Below are 26046 nucleotides of genomic sequence, written 5' to 3' on the forward strand. Positions count from 1 at the left end.
TTTTATTTGTAAAAACTATATCGGTATCTCTTTTTAATTGTAAAAACTCTTTTGTAACTGTTCTACTTTATGAAAAACTTCTTGATAACTGTATATAACTGTGAATCTTACTTTTTAGCTGCTTTTGCTTTAAAAAACTTATTTTGTAACTGTTTTTATTTTTAAGAACTTTATTGGTATTATTTTTACTGGTTTCACTTTTCAATTGTGAAAACTCTTTTTTTAACTGTTTTATTTCATGAAAATTTCTTGATAACTGTATATAACTGTAAATCTTTCTTTTTTCTGTTTTGGCTTGTTAAAACTTTCTTCAGAAAAAAAGTTACAGAAAAGTTTAAGCTAAAAAATTTTAAACTTTTAAAACAATATGATTTTAATTGAATTAAAAGTAAAACATAACTACATAAGATTGTTGTGATGATAGGAAATGAAAGTTTGTTGTTAACTTTATATCAAAATCTTTTCTAATAGAAGTGGTAAACTTCAACAATAAATTTATTTTAATGTTAAAATGAGTTGGTATTATATTTTTTCCGGACGGAAAATCAAAAGTAGTTCCAAAAATTAGCACCCTAATGTTCACTGTTTAGCTTTAACAAGTGTTTTAATATTTGATAGTCATTAAACACCTATCAAGAATAGCCTGCACATTTAATTTAATGTAAAAATATCAAAACAAGCACTAATATTGATCAAAAGAATATTACAAAAATTTTAACAAATATCAATAAGAGGCATAATGTTAAAAAATTTAATACTATAAATTATAATAATTTACCTATTGTCATCCTTAATAATTTTTTATGTTAACTCAATTATATTTCAAAAAAAAGAACTTATTTAAAACGTTTACATTAAATTTAATAGCCTTTTGTAATTACTTGAAACAACTTTATTATTAATTTAAACATAATGAAATTCTTTTTACACAATTAATGTTCAAAAAAACTTAACAAAATAACCTAATTTCTTACCTTTTACAAACTTCCAAGTGGCAAAAAGATGACTTTAATAACAAACTGCTAAATGACAAAAATTGACTGATGCTTCAAATTTATTGCAATCAGTCAAGATTTGTAGTGAGCATTAGCATAACAACAATGGTTAGAAATGTAACTACTTACTTTAGCGAAAAACTAGTCATACTTTATAATTGTACCATCCATCTCAGGTAAAAGAAGCAAAAACAATCCCTATTTTTATAAACTTTTCAAGTTGCAAACAGATGATTTTAATAGCAAACAACTGAATGACAAAAATTGTTTGGTTCAACAATTTCACCCAAACAATATTCGTCATTAAAGTAGTAGGCATTCATGTAATGTGAAAGTCTTTAGAACTTGCTCTAACAAAGTGTTCCACCAAAGGTATTAAAGTATCAAGAAAGTTATGGTATTAATTTGTTCAAGGTGCATTAACAGATATATAGAAACTTAAAAGTTTTTTATGGCAAACTATCGGTTGATTAAAATCTATGGTTTTGGTGCAACTTAAACCACAGAAAGTTAATCAGCAAATAGTAAGTATAACTTTTATACTTCTTTCATTATTTAATTATTGCATAGCAAGGATGACAGAGGAATACTTGCTGTAACAAAACATTGGAAGAACTTATCATATTTTGTACTTGCATCATCTACCACAGGTATTTCAAGATGTCTAAGTAGTGAGAGATAAAAATATTTTTATAGCAAACTATTGGTTGATGAAAGTATATGGTTTCCAATATAAGTAAAACCATAAAGATTTCATCAACAAAAAGTCTGTAAAATTTTTATGATTATCATTAAATTTTGAGCTTATTTATCTCAGATACTTTTTTAACTGTACCTGACAGGAAACTGAAAAGGGTTTCAGCTTCTTTTTAGCAGCACTATACAACCTTGTTGAATATTAGTAACAAGGTTAGATATAGTTCTTGCTTAAAAGCAGTTGAAATATCTAACTTCAATTGCCTTTTCAGTATGTCCACCGTGTAAGACTGGTAATTTAAATTAGTTTCACCTTCTTTCTAGCAGTCCCTAAATAACCTTGTTAAATATAAACAAGCTTATTTAGTTACTGCTTGAAGGCAGTTGAAATTATTTACTTAAATTACCTCATTACATACACTGTTCACTATTGATGCTTTGATATAGTTTCAAAATCTTTCTAGCAGTCACTGTACCACCTTGTTTTAGCAACAAGGGTCGTACAGGGAGTGCTAGAAAGCTGCTGAAAAAATTATCAAAAGACCATGATATTATTGAGTTTGGGCATTTAGTACATACATATATATATATTCTCATTTTTAAACTAGATACATCCCCAACAATCGTCAAACTTTAGACCTTAAGTATTTTTAAGTCAAACTATCGTAAATATTTACAGCTAAAACTGATACCAACAACTATAACAGTCAAATGTCAAATGAATTAATTTTAAGTACTAGAATATAGCACTAGATTTTAGGGGTTTTTTAACATAAAGCTAAAAAAATCGAATAAAGCACTGCTTATCTAATATGAACTATGTGTGGGTATAAAAAATTATTTCCAATTTAACACTTACTTACTTCAACTAATTTATTAACACTGTTTGAATTTCTATGTTAAGCTCCTTAAAAGTATAATAAGTCAATAAGTTTAACCAAACACTTTCATTCACTTTTTAACATGCAGGGTTGGTAATTTTTCCGAAAAATTGCTTTCAGGTTGTCTGAATCTCTTCCAGAGTTTTAAAAATATTAATTTTTTTAAGGATTGATTTTAATTGAAAGCTAAGTTTAAGGTTTAGTAGTAAAACTACATTAAAAAGATACTGTAAAGCTACTTTAAATGTGTTTTTTAATATATATTTTTTTGATGATAAAGAAGGGGTGATGAAATTAAATCTTTTGGGGAAACTAAAATTTTACTACTCAACATGTAAAAAATTCCTGTTTTTTTTTTAATTTCTCAAGTTCCAGGTTTTTTTGGCAGCCCTGAACATGCTTACTTTTTTACAAGTTAAAAATGATGTAAATAAGCCACTACTTACATAAGCTCCCTCCATTTTAAAGGAGCTAAAATATTTTTGAAGTAAAACTAACTTTCAATGTTTCTAAAATGGACGTTTTTAGCTTTATGACATAGAAATATTAAAGTTACATACTCACCAAGGCTAAATTTGAAGCCATAATTACTTTTAAGTCATTATTTATAAATGTTTCTTTATCATTTTGTCTGTGTAATACAGTTAAAATTTAATTAAATTCTATTATTGTAGTCGCGTCAAAAAATGTTAAAACAACTTGTAAAGCAAAAATAATATTGAAATGGCTTGTAGTATTTTCTAAATAAAAATCACAAATCTTAGCTACAGTGGTAAAAAATTAAAAATTTACTATTTAAAACTATAGTTAGCATGTTTTAAAAACTTTTTGGTTTGAATGCTTTAATAAAATTAAGTTAACTGCAAAACATATTTGACTGACCATCGTAAAAATAAAGCAAACAAAATGAAATTGTAGCAATATAATTAATTAATTTTTTATACTAAAGATAGAAAAAGCTAAATGGTATCTAATAAATATAAAAATGAAAAATATTTTACCAACGATCAATGGATAAACTAACACAATCTAAGTACATGCATATTTTCAAGTTATGAATCTTAAAGCAATAAACAGAAAATTAACAATTTTTTTAACATTAAAAAAAACAGTCTTATATTTCTGTAACCGTTATAAAAATTATAATAGTGTTTTGATACGGTACTGGCTTAATTTTTTTTTAATCTGTTTCCAAAAATAGGTAAGTACCCTTTAATATTTATAACACACTTTTATAAACTTTACTTGTATTTCATATTTATTAAATTTTAAAGATAGTATATATAACTAAGATAACTAAATGTAAGCATGTAGAGGTAAAGAAAATATTTAACTTTCAATAGTTTTTTTTTCTAGAATAATTACATATTACAGCTTAAAAAAACTAACTATTTGTTGTATACTAGATTAATTGAGTAAAAAGTATAAAAAAGAATAGAAATTTATTTTCAAATTGTTCTGATATAAGCTTAAACATAATTAATTTGTTAAGCTAATTAAAAATCTAGTTTTACATAAAACATGTTTACTAAAAAAAAAATATAACTGGCAAATATGTTTAACATAAATCTTTTAATTTACCAACTGTCATGAAAGCAAAAAACAACAGTACGCTACAGAAAGCTACAGAACGCTTTAATTAATTTTGTATTATTTCATTGTAAAATAAATGTACATTTGTGCTTAAAACCAAACTAACATATTAAAAGTTTTGGTTTTTTTATTCATGAAGTAGTAATAAGCTTTGTTATTACAAACTAAAGATAAACAAAAATTTTAGAGACTTTTTTTGGTTTTTGTTTTACATTGAAGTACGGCTGTAAAACAAATATTGCTTATCAAAACTTTTTTATTTTATTAATACTAAAAATATTTGTATTAAAAGTTTGAATTCAAATGTCAAATTACGTAAGCTTTTAATAAACACAAAAAATTAAAGAACTGTTATGCACTGAGTTAAATATTTTGGATGTTTTTATTTGAATAATATTTTTTAAACACTGATTTTAGTCTGTTATTTCATTTTAATAACTCTATTTTTACCTTAAAACTTTTTTATAGTTTAGAACTTGAAATAGTCTTAGTTAAAATTGATTGTATTTAAAAAGTAAAAATTTCATAGGTTAATAATAATAGTAAAACAAACATAACATAAATATAAAAGCATACTATACTAAACTTTTTGTTTTCATGTTCAAAATACAGTTTGATCTTTACCATCTTTACCATTTTGAACAAATCGCAGCTTTATCGACATAGAACAGATAGGTTTTACAAAAAAAAATGAACATTAACAAACATAAACAGTGCTTAAACAATATGAACAGTACTGGAAAATGTATTGCTTAATGTGTTTCGAAAAGAAATAATTGTTTATTGATATTAATAGGATTTACATACGTATCTTTTCTGTTTGACGAGTATACATAATTTTTTTATTTGTGGCCCTTTTTTTAATCAATAAAATAAACTCGAATTTAATAAAAAACAAAGAAAAATTTACTTTTTTTCAATTTTCATATTTACTAGTTAACAAATGCTGTACAACATTTTTTTCCAAATGTTAATATTTTTCACTATTTGGCCTTGTTTCAGAAGCCTAATTCCGGATTAAGAGGCCAAATAAAACGAAGTATTAACAGTTTGAAAAAATATTCTGTTTAGAATTTATTCACGTATAAATATAAAAATTACAAATAGTAAAAATTACTTTTCAAATAAGCAAAGCAAAAATTTTCAACGAAACTCATATTTCGTTCTATTTGGCCTTATTTCGAAATTAGGAATTCTAGAATAAAGCCAAATAGTACAAAATATTAACAGTTGGAAAAAAATGTTTTACAGCATTTATTCACTAATAAATATGAGTATTAAAGAAAAACTTTATTATTTCTTTTGTTATTTCGAGCTCAGTAAAAATTGATAACAAAATTCTTTTTTTTATAAGGGGCCTCACACTAAAAGTCAAACCCCAATCCAATGGATTCTCTAAAATAAAAAGATATTAAGATAAGGAAAATAATTGGGTCTAAAGTTTGGACATTTTTAAAACATTCTTGAAAAGTGTTACCAAGCCAAATTCACACTGGTCATAATTTTGTTTACAAATTCGACTAGAAAAAATACCCTGATAAAGAAAACTTTTACAATAGTTTGTAAATAAATTACCCTACACTGATGTTCTCTATGTTTACAAAATTTCCTGAAAGCATACATACAATAAAATTAAAAAATTTCTTGAGATTATGTCATTTAAAGAGAAAAAAAACAACAATTAGTTACATTTTGTAACCAAAAAATTGAACGAATAAAAAATAAAAAAACTTTCTTACATTTATTTTTTTTGTAAATTGACTTAAATTCTATGATAAAAAATTACAAAAGACTCAAAGAGTGGCAAACCTGACTGATGATATCAGCTAATCAAATACTTTTAGATGTAAGTAGAAGATTAGTTGTAGCTTAAGTCAGTGTTTCAATAAGTTTTCTGTTCAAATTTTATAAGTAAAGGAAAGTTATGGACATAATGATTTTTTATTTGTGATAGTAACTTAATTCAGTTTCTTAAAACTGAAGAAAATTTATACCATAAAGTTATGGTGAAAGCATCATTATTCTGTGATTTGCAACAATAAGTGTTTTTTTGGAAAATCAAACTCAGATAAAAGCTGTTATGAAATAAATTATAGGAATAGTTATTTAATTTATTTGTCATCCATCTCTAGACTTTTGAATTTTGAAGAATTAAACACTGAGTATAATTTGCTTTTATTTATTGTTACAAAAGCTGTTATTTACCCTACCTCTCAAAAATTTTATCATTTTACAGGATGGCCAAAAAACCTGAAAGAACCTGGAATATGTAAGAGTAGGGAGTACTTGGGTGATGTTTGCTGGACTTATGAGTCATTATAATTTGGATGTGTTTTTGCTTCATTAAGAAAATCTAAAAGAAATAAAACTCAAAATAAAAAAAAACTACTGCCCGAAAAACTAATTTCAACCCCAAAAGTCACATACTTTTTGATTTTTTGACTTAAACAGTAATAAAATCACTTATACATGTCCTAAATTTATAATTAATGTCTTAAATAAGAGCTTATACTTATTGACATATATTAAAGACATATCTGCTTTTGATATATTATGGTGGCAAAAATCACCCTTAATGTGCAAAATGTAGGGGTAGAGAGTACAGCACATTTTTTTGTTTATATTTTAAAATTCAAATAAGTACATATGATTCGGATGAGTTTTTGTGTAGTTAAAAAAAATCTAATAAAAAATTATAGTTTTGCATAAAAAAAGTCTCTGCCAAAAAAAACTGATTTTGACCCCAAAAATCACATATTTTTTGATTTTTTTACTCAAACAATAATAATATTGTTTATACATGTCCTAGATTTATAATTTATATCTTAAAAAAAAGCTTATATTAATAAGCATGAATTAAACACATTTTAAATGCTTTTGTTGTATTATGACATTATTATTACACTAAATATGCAAATTTGTCTGTAAAATTGTACTTAAATTTTTAATATAAAAAGAAATTTCTTCTGCTGTTTAACTTTTGGTTTTCAATTTATAACATAAAATATGTCAAGTCAGCTAGGCAGAAGATATTATTGATGTATAGTCATTTCAATTGCATGTTTGTAAATATATAAAATACATTGTAAATCACTTCTTATTTAATATATTTTTTTATTAAAATTTATGATAATTGATAGCATTTTATATAAGTAAATATAATAACAATTAACTGCTATGATTTTAAAATTAAAATTATTTGATAGTAAGCTTTTAAATTATAGAATTTTAATAAATTTACATGCACTTTCTATGATAAATAAGTCTAGATCTTTTACTCCTAGACAGGTGCAATCAATAATCATAATTTCTAATAATGGAAAGTGATTTAAAAAGTATTTTGTATATATATGCAATTGAAATGACATTACATCAGTAATATCTTTCTGCCTAGCTGACTTGACACATTTATATTCTAAATCAAAAGCTTAAAGTTAAACAGCAAGAAATTTGGATTTTTATTAGAAAATAAAGTGCAATTTTACAGACAAATTTTCATATTTGTTGTAGTAATTATAATACAAGAATAACACTTGAAATGTCTTAAATTTATGTCTATAATTATAAGCTTTAATTAAAGGTATAAGTTATAAGTCTAGGACATGTATAAGTAATTTTATTACTGTTTAAGTCAAAAAATTGAAAAATATGTGATTTTTGTGGATGAAATTACTTTTTGGGTGCAAATTTTTTAATTTTGCAAAATTTTTACTTTTTTCAAGATTTTTTATTTAAGTAAAAACACATCCAAATCATTTGTACTTATTCGATATTAACAATATGACCAAAAATATGTGCTGTTCTCCCTTACTCTTACATTTTACAGACATATTTTCAGGGTTGCCACTCAGTCAGGAAATCAGGAAAAGTCAGGAAAAATTTAAAATTGACATAAGTTAGGAAACTGGGTGGTTTTGAAAAAAAGTCAGGAAATTTGATAAAAGCTAATTTTTCTGATTTTCTCAGTTTAAATTTACAAAATTCCTTGTATTCCAAAGCCTTCAAATGGTAAAAATTAATAAAAAGTCCTTTAAAGTAAAAAAAAATCCAAAATATTCCTAGAAATTTACAAAAATTTTCAATTTTATTTCCAATGCCTTCATCTGGTATAAATTAAAACTATACCAGAGTACCCAGCCTATTGTTGTCTTAATGCATAAGAAAATTTCGTGCTTGGTAATTAAATTGCTGTTTATCTTAATGAAAGACTGGGTAGTTTTGAACCTCAGTCTTCCCAAGTTATTCAAGATTCAATTGAATGATCAAGCTTCTATGAAACCTGTCCTTGATCTTGGTTGTGCAGCAACCAACTTGCTTTTAAATTTTAGGAAAGAAGATCTAGTTTAGGAACAAAATATCTTAAATTTTTATAACAAATGTAGAGTATTTGTTATAAAAGCTGTTGAAAGTCTCCGGAGCAGAATGGCTATTGGAACTACATTTGTTAAAAATATGTCATCCTTAAATCCTCATAACCTAGACAAATTAGGAGTCACATTTCTGCTTAAGCGTTTTGTCAATATTGTGCACTCCTTAACAAAACCAAAAATTTTATCCAACACTGAAGGTGATGAGAGCATTGATCAATTGAGAACTTTAATAAATTGCTCAATGAATGTATTAAAGTTTAAAAGCTTCAAGCAAAGTCAAGATCATTTGGACCAGTTTTAATTTGAAACATTGGGAGTTTCTACTAAGTCTTCTCTTGGAAAACTGTTGCAATCGTTGTTTGTTTTGCTCAATAAACAGGCGGAGGTGGATCAAGGGTTAATTATTAACAAAGTTTTGCTTGAAGACAACATGAAAAAAGAAAGTATTAAATCCAAAAGAAGAATTAATGATTACATGTATGCTTACAAAATTATAAAAATAGAAATGTGCTAGCCTTGTTTTAAACTCGAAAATAATCTTTGTCCAATATTTCTCTTTCTTGTAGAGATTATTTCTTGGTTTTCTTAATTATGTGTATAGCTAAAAATTTTATGCTACTGAACATGTTTTAATTCAATATCTAAGATGTCAGTTTTTATGTTATGTTATTAATAACACTTGTCAAAACATGTAAATATTAGTTATTTTAGCTGTATGCTAATTCAATGATGATGTTAAAGCACTTTAGTTTTGCTGATGGTTATTAAAGTAACTGTGAGTTAACCTATCAAATAATTATTAGTAAGGGTAAGGAGTACAGCACATTTTTTTGGTCATATTGTAATATTCATGATTCGCATGTGTTTTTGCTTTAAAAAGAAGAATCTGAGAAAAAAATTTGCAAAAAAAAAGTTTGCTGCCCAAAAAACTAATTTTGACCCCAAAAATCACATATTTTCCATTTTTTGACTTAAACAGTAACAAAATCTTTTATACATGTCCTAGACTTATAATTGATATCTTAAATAAAAGCTAATACTTATTGACAAAAATGAAACATTGTTTTGTTAGTAATAAACTCTTAAAATAAATAATAAAATAGAATTACACTAATTTTAATAAATTTACATGGCTTTCTATGATATATAAGTCTAGATCTTTTACTCTTAGATAGATGCAATCAATAATCATAATTTCTGATAATTGAAAGTGATTTAAAAAGTATTTTGTATATATATGCAATTGAAATGACATTACATCAGTAATATCTTTCTGCCTAGCTGACTTGACACATTTATATTCTAAATCAAAAACTAAAAGTTAAACAGCAGAAAAATTTGCTATTTATATTAGAAAATAAAGTGCAATTTTACAGACAAATTTGCATATTTATTGTAGTAATGACGCCATAATACAACAATAAAACTTAAATTTTCTTTAATTTATGTCTATAATTATAAGCTTTAATAAGGTATAAATTATAAGTCTAGGACATGTTTAAGTAATTTTATTACTGTTTAAGTCAAAAAATTGAAAAGTATGTGATTTTTGTGGTTGAAAAAAGTTTTTGGGCACCAACTTTTTTTTTTTGAAAATTTATATAATTTTTATTAAATTCTTTTTAACTAAAGAAAAACACATCCGAGTCTTATGTACTTATTTTATTTTACAATATGATAAAAAAATTGTGCTTTACTCCCTTACCCTACATTTTACAGACAAATTTTACACATTTAGGGTGATTATGAAGTCATAATACATCAAAAGCAGTTAATATGTCCTTTAATCTATGTCTATAAGTATAAGCTTTCATTCTAGATAAAAATTATAAGTCTAGGACATGTATAAGTGATTTTATTACTGTTTAAGTCAAATATTCGAAAAACATGATATTTTTTGAATTCAAATTAGTTTTTTAGGTTGCATACTTTATTTTTATTCTAAATTATTATTTTTTTTTAGATTCTTCTCAATGAAGCAAAAACCCATCCAAATCATATGTACTCATAAGTCCAGCAAACATCACCCAAGTACTACCTACCCCTAGTATTAGCTATCATCATTTGTTTATCATAGCAAAAGTGATTTTAGTAGTTTTTTTCAGGATAAAATGTCTAAACTATTGCCTAAATTCCTGTTCTATAATTTCAAAATGAGAGTATATAGCATGCCAAAATAAATGCATTTAAAAGAAATGTGCACAGTAAATCACAAATACTAGTTTTGCACACAGTAAATGTTTAAATAAAAACTTTAATGGTACAAGATAGTTTACAAAAGTTTTGTTGCCTGTCATTTCACAACTTGATACAACGCAAGGTTGCTTTTTACTCAGGGTACTTAGGTTAACTCAGAATTATTTTAAATTGTAGAAAACCTCAGGTTAACTCAGGATATTTGATTTTTAAAACTCAAGATAACTCAGGACCATTTTAAACTTTTTTTAAAGCCTCTGGATAGTTATAATATATTTTTAGAATCCCAAGAATTGTTTTTTTTTAATTGAAATGAAATTTAGTTGATCCTGTTTCAATATGTTGTTGGTTTTTAAAACCAACTGTGTTCAAAAAACTATTTTTGTTGATAGAAATAACATTGTAGTTTTTGTTTTGAATCTGAAACTAATATTTATCATGAATTGAGCTTATATTAAACTATTTATCTAAAGTTGAAGTTAATATTAATTCGATAAATACTCATTCAATTAAGTAGTTTAATTGGCCAGATCAAAGTTAGTCATTTAAAGTCTCAAAATAAAATTCAAACTGTTATTTAAAATATATATGTGTATTAACTATCATGATTACAAAAAATTATCAAATAATATATTTTTTTAATCTGAATTTATTAAAACTTTTAAATTTGTATCTTTGAAAACAATATTTCTCATAAGTTTAATGACCATCTAATGCAGAAGCCTACACATACAAGCTTACTTCTAATTATTAAGATAAAAATGAACATAGGTATAAGTAGTTTGTGTTAAAGGCAAAACAACTTTTATAAGGACTAAAAAAAGTTTTAGATGACTCAGGGAAGTTTTAGGTCATTCATATGAGTTTTTTTTTACTCAATGAGTGGCAGGCCTTTTAAAATTAATTGTGACAAATAGGTATATAAAAAAAAAACAATGCTTGTTATTATTTTAGGACAAATGGAGTCCAAATTTTTGTTTTTACCAAATTTAACATTGCCTTTTGTTTGGAAGTTTAGAGTATAATATACTATAACATGCTTCTTAAAAAATAAAAAAAAACCATTAACTTTTGAGATATAAGCAGTGTTGTAAAAAAATTTACAACAATATGAAATCAAAAATTTTTAAAACTGGGTTTTTCAGAATTTTGAAAGATACACTAAAAATCTATCTCTTGCTTCATTTTTAAAGCAATTTAATACATGTTTTCAGGAAATATTTTTATTTTACAAACAACTTGTAGAAAGCATATTTTTGAAAAAGTCTTCAAAAAAACTATCACCAAAATTATAACAAAACTTTTTTCGTTTATTTTTTAGAAGTTCAAAGATTACTCTGAAAATTTGAAAATAAATTCTCAAAAACTAGAGGAGGAGATAAAATTTTAGTGAAATAGATTAAATTTGCCTTTTTTGTTTGCGCCTCCCATTTTGAACCAATTTTACTATCAAACTTTGATCCTTTACATCTCATAAGTTATTTCAAATTTCAACAAGCAGTAGAAGTTTACTGTTACCAAAAATATTTATATAAAACAATATTTCAAAAAAAACTATATTTCAAAAATAAGTGTTTCCCCCTCTATTCCCTTGAAAAAATTAGACTATACTTTATATTTAGTAGCAGATAACCTTGTTTTAAAAAGATCCTCACACCACTGGATAATCATAATTTAACAAAAAAGAAACTAAAGTTTCTTTGATAATTCATGATTGTTTTTTCTTTAATTTTTTGTATTTATGACAGCATAAAATACTTAAATGTCTCTTAAGTTAATTGAATTTTTTATATTCTTTAAAAAGTAACATATAAGTATGTGTACTTAAGCTATCTAATAAGTATCATTTTTATTTTTAGTAAAGTTATGTTTGAACTTTTTTACAAACTTATTTCTAGTTTAATTATTGACTTTTACAGTACAAAAACCCACCTTTAAAAAATCAATAACAAAAATAAAACTCAATATTATTTTTTGCTAAGACTAAATTACTAATTCTGAATTTATCTCTTGAATAGTAAATGAAATCCGGTGAGCAGGCAACAACCATATTTTTCAAAGAATATTTATTGCATTTAATAAAGGTTTGTTTCAATTAAAAAAATATTTTTATGTTAAAGTTTCATTAAAATCATAAACAAATTTATTTTAATTTAATTGTTTCACAATATATGTCATTAATTTCTTTGTCAATATAAGTTATATTATAAAATTATTAGACTTTACCTTAAGCTTAGTTGAATTATATTTTACTTCATAAATGTGTGCTAAAAAAAGTTTACTTAAAAAACTTTTTTTTTTGTTCAACAAAATTTTAAGGTCAGCTAAAATAAAAGATCAAGAAATAATTTCTAAATTTGATACTCCTACTGTTATGGTTTGTAATAACTTTACAAACCATAACAGTAGGAGTATTTATATAGTTATTTATATATAATTTCTATTTTATTACTATTTTTATATGACATTTATAAGCTAAACTTTTAAACGTTTTACTTTTGAGAATCTGAACTTTAAAAACTGCTATGAAAATTAAAATAACAACATAAAAGTAAAATGTTAATTAAATTACCATTTAATAAGCTCCAAAGTCTAGTAAGTTTAAAACTCAAATAATAGCTAGACAACATTTTCATTAAAAAAACCTAAACTTATATTTAAAATAGTTGTTATATAGATCTGTAGATGATTTTTCAATAAATATTTTTTTTTTTGATTTATTATCTATGGATTAATGTAAATTTTTATCACAGATTTAAGTGCTGAATGCATGAAGCTGAATTTCATACTGCCTTTTGTTGTTGAAATCTACTTTAATGCTACCAGATTGATGAGGTATAAAAAATGCATGTACATTTATAATTAAACACAAGTTTTTTTAAGTTTATATTGAGGTACAACTTAATTTAATATTTAAAACCTGTTTTTTGAAAATACATTGTTTTACTTTTTAAGAATTGGTTTTAAACTTGAATAAAAAATTGCTTTTATTCTTGTTTATATCTTTAGATAAGTTTGCTTTAGATATTTTATGAAGCTAAGTAATTTTTAAGTATATGCGAAACACTTTCAAAACTTTCTATTAATACTATTTTCTTAAATTAAAATGTGTCAACATTTTTCAGAAAGTCTACAACAATTTTAAAAGTAGTTGTTAAGTTTAATCTAAGGCAAAGATTTCTAAAGTGGGCCATAATAGAAACTTGAGGGCCATGAGCTGTAAAGGAGCCACAGGGGGACATGAGATCATAATTTGAAACTTACACTACATGTTTTCGAGTTGATGATATTGAGCAAAAAAAAGGTAAAAAGGTCTTAGGTGTTTTTAATAGCAGCTTCTTGAGTTATTTTGTTGGAGGGACTCATAGCTCCTTTATTTTCTGTTAAGAATTTCTGCTTAGGAAAAAAGTTTGGGAAACCCTTATCTAAGGCAACATCTTTATTATGACTCTAATATTTTTTGTTGTTGCTTTTGTGCTTCTCAACATAATCATCTAATGATTTATTATTCACAGTTAAAGCAATTCAAGTAGAAATAAGCTGACAACTGGGTGGAAATAGAGGTCAGATGAAGTCTTGAACCAGGGTTTGTAAGTTAAACTAAATAAAGTCTTAACTAAATGCATGTATATTTCTACTCTTTGAAAATTTAACAAAGTGTAAGTATATATGAAGTTAAGTGGAAGTTTTGATCAATATGTGAACTTGAATCGAAATAAATTATGTTTTCAACAAAAAAAGTATTTAAGATGGTATGTTTATAAATGTTGGTAGCAAGTTTATTGGATCATTTTTAAATGTAATTAGTTCAGATTATTTTTTAAGAAGATAAAAGCTTCATTATGTTATGAGTTGACTTGAAAAAGTTATAATAATGAAATATTTTATATCCTACTTTTTTTCTGTAATTTTTTTGCTAGTTTTTTATTCTGGCTTATCCAACTTTTCATTTAGGGTATTTTAAAGTTTAATCATAATATAGTTCTTTATATGCAGACTTAATTTATAAAAATTCTTCTTGTGAAAACTTTTAAAAAATTAAACTTAATAATTTTTAGGAAGTTACAGGGTTGCCACTTTACCTGGAAACCTGGAAAAACCTGGAAATCGACAATTTAGGCAAAAATAACCTGGAAAAACCTGGAATTTGAGAAATTTTGAAAAAAAACCTGGAAAAACCTGGAACTTTTATTAATTTTAACTTTTTCAGTAGTAAAATTTCAATTTGACACAAAAATCTATCATATAAATAAGATTTTTTTGTCATCATCAAAAATTTTGTTTATTAAAAAACATATTTAAAGTAACTTTACAGTATCTTTTCAATGTTTTTATACTATTTAACACAGTTTCTTATATAAAAATTAACTTTAAACGGAAAATAGACCCAAAAATGTGTACTTTTAAAAACCTGGAAGAAATTTGGAAAACCTGGAAAAATTTTTGAAAAACAAATGGCAACCCTGAAGTTTTTTCAGTTTTTAAGGTTTTTTAAGTATTCAATAAGTTTTTAAGTAGTAATACATGTGTTTTTAAATACAATTTTTTATTCAATTTTTTTTTTCTAAAGTTTTACTATAAAGTTTCAGCAATATGTTTTAAAAATGAAAGCCATAAGTATATTATATTAATTGAACTTCAAGTCTTTTTTTACTACAGTTAGTTTAAACCAGGGTTTCCCAAAGTGCGGCGATTATAGTAAGTTGGGACCAATAACTAGTAAAGGGGCAAAAATGGTGCGGTTTTAAATTTACATTAGATATTCTTGAGTTGCAGATGAAGAGCAAAAAAAAAACTCCTAGGTGTTTTCAAATGATAGTTTTTGAATAGTCTTGTTGAAAGGGGTAATAGCCTTTTTAATTTCTTAGATAGGGGCCATTTAAAAAAAAAGTTTGGGAATCCCTGGTTTTAACACATAATTTTAAATTTAATTTCAGTCCGAATAGAATAAAATTATTTGTTAATTTTTAAGTTCAATTAGTAAAACTGAAGTGACAAATTATAATATTTAGTTTAATTTGTAGAAGAATTATGATTTAACCTTTTTCTTTTTTATGAGCTTTAAAAACAAGTTTTTACTTGAATGCATCATAAAAAATTGCTAATCAATTTTGAAATATTTTCTTCTTCTATTTATAAAACTATTTTTATATTTAATTGTCTGTACATATTTCAAAAAAATATTTTAGTGCTACGAAACACCTTTCTGTGTTTTTTGATGACAAATAGTGAAATTTATATTCTTAAATATGTATTGAAATATTAATGTGTACACCATATACTTAACTGTGCTTTTAAATAGGTTGATGGCCAATGGATGAGCAAAATATGAACAAAGTCTGGCATGTTTCCTTATGATTTGGAAACTGAATGATTTTAAGATGCAACGAAAGTAAGTCCTGTAAACTTCAAATTAAGTTTTTTGCTACACTACTGTTGCCACTTAATTAAGTATTTTGAAGTAAAACTTATGCATTGTGTTAAGTAACATGAAAGGTTAAATTGAAAAAACTTGCTACGAATACAGGCATTTACTGAATTTCACTGCTTTTTAAAATCTAAACTACCAAAACACTTTGATACAAAAAACAAAAACTTAATTGAAAAATGAACTATCACAAGTTAGTATTAAAAATGTGAAGTAGTAAAAGTTTAGTTATAAGACGTTAATTACACTTGCATTCTATTTATAGTCTGTAAATTTATTTGTTTTTTAAGGAGTTTTAATTAAGATTATAATAATTTGTTTTTATTTATGTATAGGGTTGCCCAAAAACCTGGAATTTAAAAAATTTTGAAAATAAAAACTGGGAAAACCTGAAACGGTTGAGAATTTTACTTATTAATTGATTAAATCAAATACAAAAAAACCTATAGTTCTACAGCATTTTTTCAATGTTGTCATACTTTTTAAAACAATTTTTTAACTTAAATTTTGTTAATAATAGAATTGGACTAAAGAAATTGTTGAGAAAAAAAAGAAGAAATTTCAAAAAGAAGAATTTTTTTAAAATTTTATTGGCAACCCTGCATATATTAAGTAGAGTTAAACATATTTTTTATAGTGAACACACTACCTTATTTGAATCAATGCAGTTAAATTCTTATTAGTCAGCAGAATAAAAACAGAGAATCAAACAAAAAAAAACAATAAGCGTATAAACAATAATTTTCAACTTAATTTATTTTTTTAGGGTTAACACTAATTTTTAAAGTTTTACTGACAGCTATTAATTTTTTTAAACTAAAATGATCTTAGCAATGTAATAAACTTTATTATTCGTTTAATTTTGAAAAAAAATTTTTTGACATGACTCAAGGTTGCTACACAACTAAGTTTAAACTGTTTTTGAGGGTTTTTAAAAACTTTTTAATCACAGGAATTGTTTTTCTTAATGGGATACTATTTACTTTTTCTTTTGTGTTAAGATGTTTCTATATTCTATCTTTTCAAACTTTTAATTCAAAAAAAAAATTTTTCTTTTAATTAAATCTTAACTTTTGTTTAATAAGCAAGCTTTATTATTTCTCTACTTTGTCGCTACTTCGATATGTACGAAAAATCAAGTATAGTTTACAAACTTTAAAAGAGGTTTTTTATTTTTATTATTTAAAAATTTAACTAAATTGTTTTTAAGAAAACTGAATATTACATTTTGTGATGTATGTAAATGTCTTTTTATGCTCTCATCAATATTTTAGGAGCTTGTAAAAGGAGAGTGAAAAGAAGACTGGAGCACTACGATACTGAACTTACATTTTCTTAGATTTCACGTTTTGAAGTGCAGAAATTTTCAAAAAATTCTCTTTTACATTTCAATGTAGTTATAATTCTAAAAGTAAACTATGAAGTCTTTTAATTTAAACTAAGTTGTTTTAACAGTTTCAAACTTTAAATTTATAATCTTTAAAAGTTTTAATACCTATGTATAGCCTAAACTTAAAATTTTCATTACATTGATTGTTTTAAACTACACGGTTGTTTATTTTAGTGATCTTTTCATGTTGATTTTGTGCTCAAAAACAAAAAAAAGTTTGTGAATAATGATTTGTAAGCCAGTAATAATTAATAACATTCAATAATATAGTTTAAATAAATACTACAGTCTACAAATTTAATGTTTTAAGTATGTTGATTTTATTATACTTAAAGGTATTCATGTATGCCATGTAACACATAAAGTAAACTAAATTATTTTATCTATAACTGGTTTTAAATACACTGTATCACATTGTCAACCTATTGTTTTTATGTTTCTATAAATTTATTTTTAATACTTTCTTGAATTTCATCGAGAGATTTGAAAAGCCACAAGCTTGTGAGTTTAATCGAAGTTAAACGGTGACAAAGACGTCCAAGTGGCGTCATAACGCGCATGTTGTGATGTGACTTTTATGAGATTTTAAAATTATTGCGTGGTGTCGTGACGCAATAATTACAACTTGTATTGTATTTTTTGTAAAGTTAATTGAACTTTTGATAAAGATTTGCAATATTTTTGATTGTTTGTAGTAAGTAATATTATTTTGAACTTGGCCCAAGTCGATTGCGCTGTCTAGCTGAAATATTTTCAAGCGACCGATCTAACGTCAGCGAGGTTCTAATATGTTTACCAAAAAAATCTTTACTGGTTCCAGTGCCCGAAAAAAAACTCACACAAAGTCTTTGCAATTAAAGTGTTGTCTCTGGTGAAGTTTTCAGATTTACAGGCGTGCACTGCTGTTCACCGGAGTCATTAGGGGCTGGTGACGCAGACACCTAAGAATCTTGTTCTTCTCATACCTGGGTAGTCTTAAGCTATACATTTTTATTGTCGATGATCAGAGCTGTTTTCTTGTTCCACGTCTACAGTTACGAAAACTTCTGATTCTTTTTTTGGTCGAGATAACAGAAAAATGCAAAGTAGGGAAGTCCCCTGCCATCTGTTTCTAATTTGTGCATACGTGTTCAGATGCCGACTTGCGATTGTGACAAAATTTCGGTAAAATAGTTTTGGATTCCCCTATTTCAGTAAAGCTACTTGATTAAAGGTATTATTATAAAATGGGTCAGATCGACATTTACCGATATTTAATTTTCCCTGTGGACCGTAAAAAAACAAATAAAATGTGCAGACAAAATATATTGAATGATAAAATAAGCCCTTAAAGATCTTGTGTATAAAAAATCCTTTCGGTTATCGAGTCGTACACCAATTGGTAGTTTTTAACGTACTGTCAGTTTCTGTTTCTAATTTGTGCATGCATATTTAGATGCCGAATTGCGACTGTACCAAAACTTCGGTACAATAGTTTTAGATTCCCCTATTTCAGTGAAGCTACTTGTTCTAAAGGTCGCTTGTATTGATGTATAATGGATCAGATCGATGTTTACCGGTATTTAATTTTCCCTGTGGACCGTAAAAAAATTAAAAATGCAGACAAAATAAGCCCTTAAAGATCTTGTGTACAGAAAAATTTTTTCGGTTATCGAGTCGTGCACCAATTGGTAAATTTTAACGTTTTGTCAGAAACAGAGGTTATAATAGTCCGTTACACAGCTTTAGTACATTTTAAACAAAAAAAAATCCGGTTAAAATAGCTTACATTCTCCGATTTTGTAGAGATTTAAGTCTAGAAGTTGAAAAAAATCGATAGAACAATTCATAAAAATAAAACATTTTCTAGTACTTAGCTAAACATACTTTTATTTCAATGAAGTCCTTAGACAAACGTTTCTAGCTACATCTTTATAGTCACTATAATTGCTTAGTAATCACAAGAACTTTTCAGATACTGGACTCTAATGATCAAATTTTATATTAAAATTCTAAAATTGCGTTCTAAAGTTAAATTTATAGATAAACCGGCACTGTAGGAAATATATATCATAAGTTCTAACAAAACAATTATAAAGCAAACTGTACTCTTTTGTTGAAAGCAATACTTTCGTAAACCTTTTTTCACAGAGTTTTATTTTTTAATGTTAAGTTAAATACACTTAAAATTTTTGTGATCAGTTGTTTTAATTTTTTAGAAAACCACTCAATCCTAGGTTTTTTTAAAATCTAGTAAATGTATTTACAACCCTTATTCTTTCTGAACCGTCTAATAATAGTTTCACAAAACATAGTTTTTATATATACTTTTTAATTGTTTTAAGTTTATATATATATATCTTGAAACTTATTAGTTTGATCGAACTCTTCGTTCTTAAAACTTTTCAGTTAATTTAAAATCTTTGTTCTAAAAAACTTTTTGATTTGTTCAAATTCTTTGATCTTAAAACTTTTTAATTTGATAAAACTCTTCTTTCTAAAAACTTTTTAGTTTGGTTAAACTCTTTGTTCTAAAAACTTTTTAGTTTGATCGAACTCTCTGTTCTAAAAACTTTTTAGTTTGATCAAATTCTTCTTTCTTATAACTTTTTAGTTTGATCAAACTCTGTGTTTTAAAAACTTTCTAGTTTAATCAAACTCTTCTTTCTTAAACTTTTTAGTTTATTTAAATTATTCGTTCTAAAACTTTTCGATTTGTTCAAATTCTTCTTACTTAAAACTTTTTAGTTAAATCCAAGTCTTCTTTTTAAAAACTTTTTGTTTAATCAAATTTTTCGTTCATAAAACTTTTTAGTTTGATCAAACTCTTCGTTTTTAAAACTTTTTAGTTTATTTAAATTCTTCGATCTAAAACTTTTTGATTTTTTCAAATTCTTCTTTCATAAAACTTTTTAGTTTGATCAAACTCTTCGTTCTTAAAACTTTAGTTTAATAAAACTCTTTGTTCTTAAAACTTTCTAAATTGATCAAACTCTTCTTTCTTAAAACTTTTTAGTTTGATTAAATTCTGTGTTCTAAAAACTTTTTAGTTTGGTCAAATTTTTTGTTCTTAAAACTTTTTGTTTGATCAAACTCTTCTTTCTAAAAACATTTTAGTTTGGTCAAATTCTTTGTTCTTGAAACTTTTTAGTTTGATCAAACTCTTCTTTGTTAAAACTCACTAATTTGGTCGAATTTTTCGTTCTTAACACTTTTTAGTTTATTTAAATTCTTCGTTCTAAAATTTTTTGATTTGTTCGAATTCTTATTTCTTAAAACTTTTTAGTTCGATCAAACTCTTCGTACTAAAAACTTTTTAGTTTAGTTAAATTCTTTGTTCTTAAAACTTTTTAATTTGGTTAATTTCTTCGTGCTTAAAAACTTTTTTAGTTTGATCAAACTCTTCGTTCTTAAAACTTTTTAGTTGGTCAAGTTCTTCGATTTTATAACTTTTTAGTTCGGTCAAGTTCTTCATTTTCAAAATTTTCTATTTAGTCAAATTCTTCGTGCTTAAAACTTTTTAGTTCGATTAAACTTTTCTTTCTTAAAACTTTTTAGTTCGATCAAATTCTTCTTTCTTAAAACTTTATAATTTGATCAAACTCTTTTTTCTTAAAACTTTTAAATTCGATCAAACTCTTCTTTCTAAAAATTTTTTAGTTTGGTCAATTTCTTTTTTCTTAAAACTTTTTAGTTTGTTCAAATTCTTCTTTCTTAAAATTTTTTAGTTTGATCAAACTTTTCGTTCTTAAAACTTTTTGATTTGTTCAAATTCTTTGTTCCTAAAACTTTTTAGTTTGATCAAACTCTTCTTTCTTAAAACTTTTTAGTTTATTTAAATTCTTCGTTCTAAAAAATTTTAGTTTAATCAAACCTTCTTTCTCAAGACTTTTTAGTTTGATCAAATTCTGTGTTCTAAAAACTAATTAGTTTGATCAAACTCTTTTTTCTTAAAACTTTTTAGTTTGATCAAATTCTTCTTTTTAAAACTTTTTGTTTGATCAAGTTCTGCTTTCTTAAAACTTTTTGTTTGATTAAACTCTTTGTTCTTAAAACTTTTTTGTTCATTTAAATTCTTCGTTCTAAAACTTTTTGATTTTTTCAAATTCTTCTTTCTTAAAACTTTTTGATTTGATCAAACTCTTCTTTCTTAAAACTTTCTAATTTGGTCAAATTCTTCGTTCTTAATACTTTTTAGTTTATTTAAATTCTTCGTTCTAAAACTTTTTGATTTGTTCAATTTCTTCTTTCTTAAAACTTTTTGGTTCGATTAAACTATTCGTACTAAAAAACTTTTTAGTTGGTCAATTTCTTCGATTTTATAACTTTTTAATTTGATCAAATTCTTCTTTCTTAAAACTTTTTAGTTTGGTCAATTTCTTTTTTTCTTAAAACTTTTTAGATTACTCAAATTCTTCTTTCTTAAAACGTTTTAGTTGATCAAACGTTTCTTTCTTAAAACTTTTTAGTTTATTTAAATTCTTCGTTCTAAAACTTTTAGTTTTGTTCAAATTCTTCTTTCATCAAACCTTTTAGTTTCATCTAACTCGTTTTTCTTAAAACTTTTCAGTTTATTTAAATCTTCGTTCTAAAACTTTTTAGTTTAATCAAACTCTTCTTTCTTAAAACTTTTTAGTCTGATCAAACCCTTTGTTCTTAAAACTTTTTAGTTTGATCAAACTCTTCTTTCTTTAAACTTTTTAGTTTGATCAAATTCTTCTTTCTTAAAACTTTTTGTTTGATCAAACTCTTCTTTCTTAAAACTTTTTAGTTTGATCAAATTCTGTGTTCTAAAAACTTTTTAGTTTGATCAAATTCTGTGTTCTTAAAACTTTTTAGTTTGATCAAACTCTTTTTTCTTAAAACTTTCTAATTTGGTCAAATTCTTCGTTCTTAATACTTTTTAGTTTATTTAAATTATTCGTTCTAAAATTTTTTGATTTGTTCATATTCTTCTTTTTTAAAACTTTTTGGTTCGATTAAACTCTTCGTACTAAAAACTTTTTAGTTTAATAACACTTTTTGTTCTAAAAACTTTTTGATTAGGTCAATTTCTTTGTTCTTAAAAACTTTTTAGTTTGATCAATCTCTTCGTTCTAAAAACTTTTTAGTTGGTCAATTTCTTCGATTTTATAATTTTTTAATTTGATCAAATTCTTCTTTCTTAAAACTTTTTAGTTTGGTCAATTTCTTTTTTTCTTAAAACTTTTTAGTTTGCTCAAATTCTTCTTACTTAAAACGTTTTAGTTGATCAAACGTTTCTTTCTTAAAACTTTTTAGTTTATTTAAATTCTTCGTTCTAAAACTTTTAGTTTTGTTTAAATTCTTCTTTCTTAAAACCTTTTAGTTTGATCTAACTCTTCTTTCTTAAAACTTTTCAGTTTATTTAAATTCTTCGTTCTAATACTTTTTAGTTTGATCAAACTCTTCTATTTTAAAACTTTTTAGTTTGATCAAACCCTTTGTTCTTAAAACTTTTTAGTTTGATCAAACTCTTCTTTTTTTAAACTTTTTAGTTTGTTCAAATTCTTCTTTCTTAAAACTTTTTGTTTGATCAAACTATTTTTTCTTAAAACTTATTAGTTTGATCAAACTCATCTTTCTTAAAACTTTTTAGCTTGATCAAATTCTGTGTTCTAAAAACTTTTTAGTTTGGTCAAATCCCTTGTTCTTATAACTTTTTATTTTGATCAAACTCTTTTATCTTAAAAATTTCTATTTAGTCAAATTCTTCGTTCTTAATACTTTTTAGTTTATTTAAATTTTTCGCTTGAAAACTTTTTGATTTGTTCGAATTCTTCGTTCTTAAAACATTTTAGTTCGATCAAATTTTTCGTACTAAAAACTTTTTAGTTTAACCAAACTCTTTGTTCTAAAAACTTTTTAATTTGGTCAATTTCTTCGTTCTTAAAAACTTTTTAGTTTGATCAAACTCTTCATTCTAAAAACCTTTTAGTTGTTCAATTTTTCTGTTCTTAAAAATTTCTAATTTAGTCAAACTTTCTTTCTTAAAACTTTTTAGTTCGATCATACTCTTCTTTCTAAAAACTTTTTAGTTTGGTCAAACTCTTTTTTCTTAAAACTTTTTAATTTGGTCAAATTTTTTGTTCTTTATACTCTTTAGTTATTTAAATTCTTCGTTCTAAAACTTTTTGATTTGTTCGAATTCTTCTTTCTTAAAACTTTTTAGTTCGATCAAACTCTTCGTACTAAAAACTTTTTAGCCTAGTTAAATTCTTTGTTCGTAAAACTTTTTAATTTGGTTAATTTCTTCGTGCTTAAAAACTTTTTAGTTTGTACAAACTCTTCGTTCTGAAAACTTTTTAGTTGGACAATTCTTCAATTTTATAACTTTTTAGTTTGGTCAAATTCTTCATTTTCAAAATGTTCTATTTAGTCAAATTCTTCGTGCTTAAAACTTTTTAGTTCGATCAAACTTTTCTTTCTTAAAACTTTTTAGTTCGATCAAACTCTTTTTTCTTAAAACTTATTTTGGTCAAGCTCTTTTTTCTTAAAACTTTTTAGTTTGTCTAAACCAGGGTTTCCCAAAGTGGGCGATATCGCCCCCCTGGGGGCGATTTTAGTAAGTTGGGGGGCGATAATTAGTAAGGGGACGAAAGGGTGGGCGATAACTAGTAAGGGGGCGAAAAGGGGGCGATTTTAAAATTTTGGGCTGTTATAAAATTTTTACTTTTTATATTGCTATTTTACTAATTTTAGCTTGCTATTAAATATTTGACCCTGAGGTAAAACTTAAACAAAAATATTTTTTTTTGTTAATGTAAAATTTAGAGAAAAAAGTCAAGTACTTATGACTCCTACTTTCAAGTAAATTACATATTTTCATTCATATACTTTCATATTTCACAATTACATAGTCATAGACGATCGGAATCCCTCTAACCATTTTATAACCTGACATATATGTTATTTGGGATCATAAATGGTTTGTAAAAATCTATATTATATGTTATTAGATTTCTAGGTAAACTGGCAACCCTGTATACTTTTATTTTTATTGGAAATATCATGAGGTGATAGTTATATCACCTCATGATATTACTAATTATTTTTTTGAAAAGTCACTAAGTTAGACTAAGAAATAAATAATTTACCTAGAAACCTGAAAAAACCAGGAATTTGACAATTTAGCCAAAAAAAAAACCTAAAAAGATCTGGAACTTTTAACAATTTCAACATATTAGGTAGTAAAATTTCGATTTGACACAAAAAAGCTATCATATAGATAAAAATATGGATCCCTTCGAGGCAGATCTTTTTGAAGTAAACGACTTACAGGAAACCTTCTCAGACTTACAAACTGACCTTGAACTTAAAGTAGATTTTCCAAAGAACGATATGAAAGCTTTTGGGCTCAACAAAAACTAAGGCAAAAGTATCCAATTATTTGAGAGGAATTTAGATTGTTGTTTATAGTTTTTCCTTCAAGCTATGTTGTTGAGAACGCTTTCAGTTCAGTTATCAACATCTTGAGCGAAAGATCTAATCTAGATATTTGTAAAGGAGACTTTATTTTACTGATTAAGAATCAGATTAGAAAAACTTGCGAGCAGTCATGAACCTCATCCTTCACATTATATTAGACTTCAGTAGCAGACATTATTTTATGAAAGTTTTTTATTTTATTTTATTTTTTAAAACATTTCTTATTTAACCTGGTTTGTATTGTATTTAAGTATTCTTTTTACAATAAAAATCTTATTAAGTTATTTATTCTACAACAGGTTTGCATAACGTCTGATAAATACTAATTACGGTAGAATTCCTCTTGAGTTCGCACATTTTACCCAAAAAAAGTGCAGATTTATATTTTCTAAAATTTAACTTAAATAAAGTCTATTACTAACTAAGTATTAATATAACAAAAATACATAATATTTAATAGCTTATATAGATCTATTTTTTTAATGAATGTTTGTTTTATGTTTTAGTTGATTTTTATGTTTATGCATAACGTTATTGCATATAACATTTTTAAATTTATTATTTAAAACAAAAAATGACAACAAATTTCGAGTTTGCACTTTTTGATTTTGTTCAAAGTGCGAATTCAAGCGGAAGTTTACTGTATTTATTAAATGGTTTATGTTATAAATCTGATAATAATTTTATTTTGACCTGGTTAATTTTGTAGTATATATTTGTCGTTTTACATTACACTAAAAGTTTTTATAGCATAGTGATTAAAGTATTAGTTTGAAAGAAATTTATTTGACATATTTTTGTTATTACTTGTTTAATCTGTATAAATAAAATATCTTGATAACCATCAAAGTTTTTATTTCAAAAGTTTTTTTTTTTGGTTCTAAAAGAGTAGAGATTTGAGGTCTTTGTTTGAATTGATTTTAAAATTTTCATTAAAAATATTCTTAAATTCAATTTTATTTTTTAACTTGATTTATTATTGTTAAAAAATATATATATTAAGGAATTTTAAACTATTAATACAACTGTTTTTTGTTTTATCTAAATTTTTAATATATTAGCAATTAGATTG

This window comes from Thalia democratica, chromosome 1 (genome assembly GCF_965202585.1).
Source record: "Thalia democratica chromosome 1, ktThaDemo2.hap1.1, whole genome shotgun sequence".
Taxonomy (NCBI): domain Eukaryota; kingdom Metazoa; phylum Chordata; class Thaliacea; order Salpida; family Salpidae; genus Thalia; species Thalia democratica.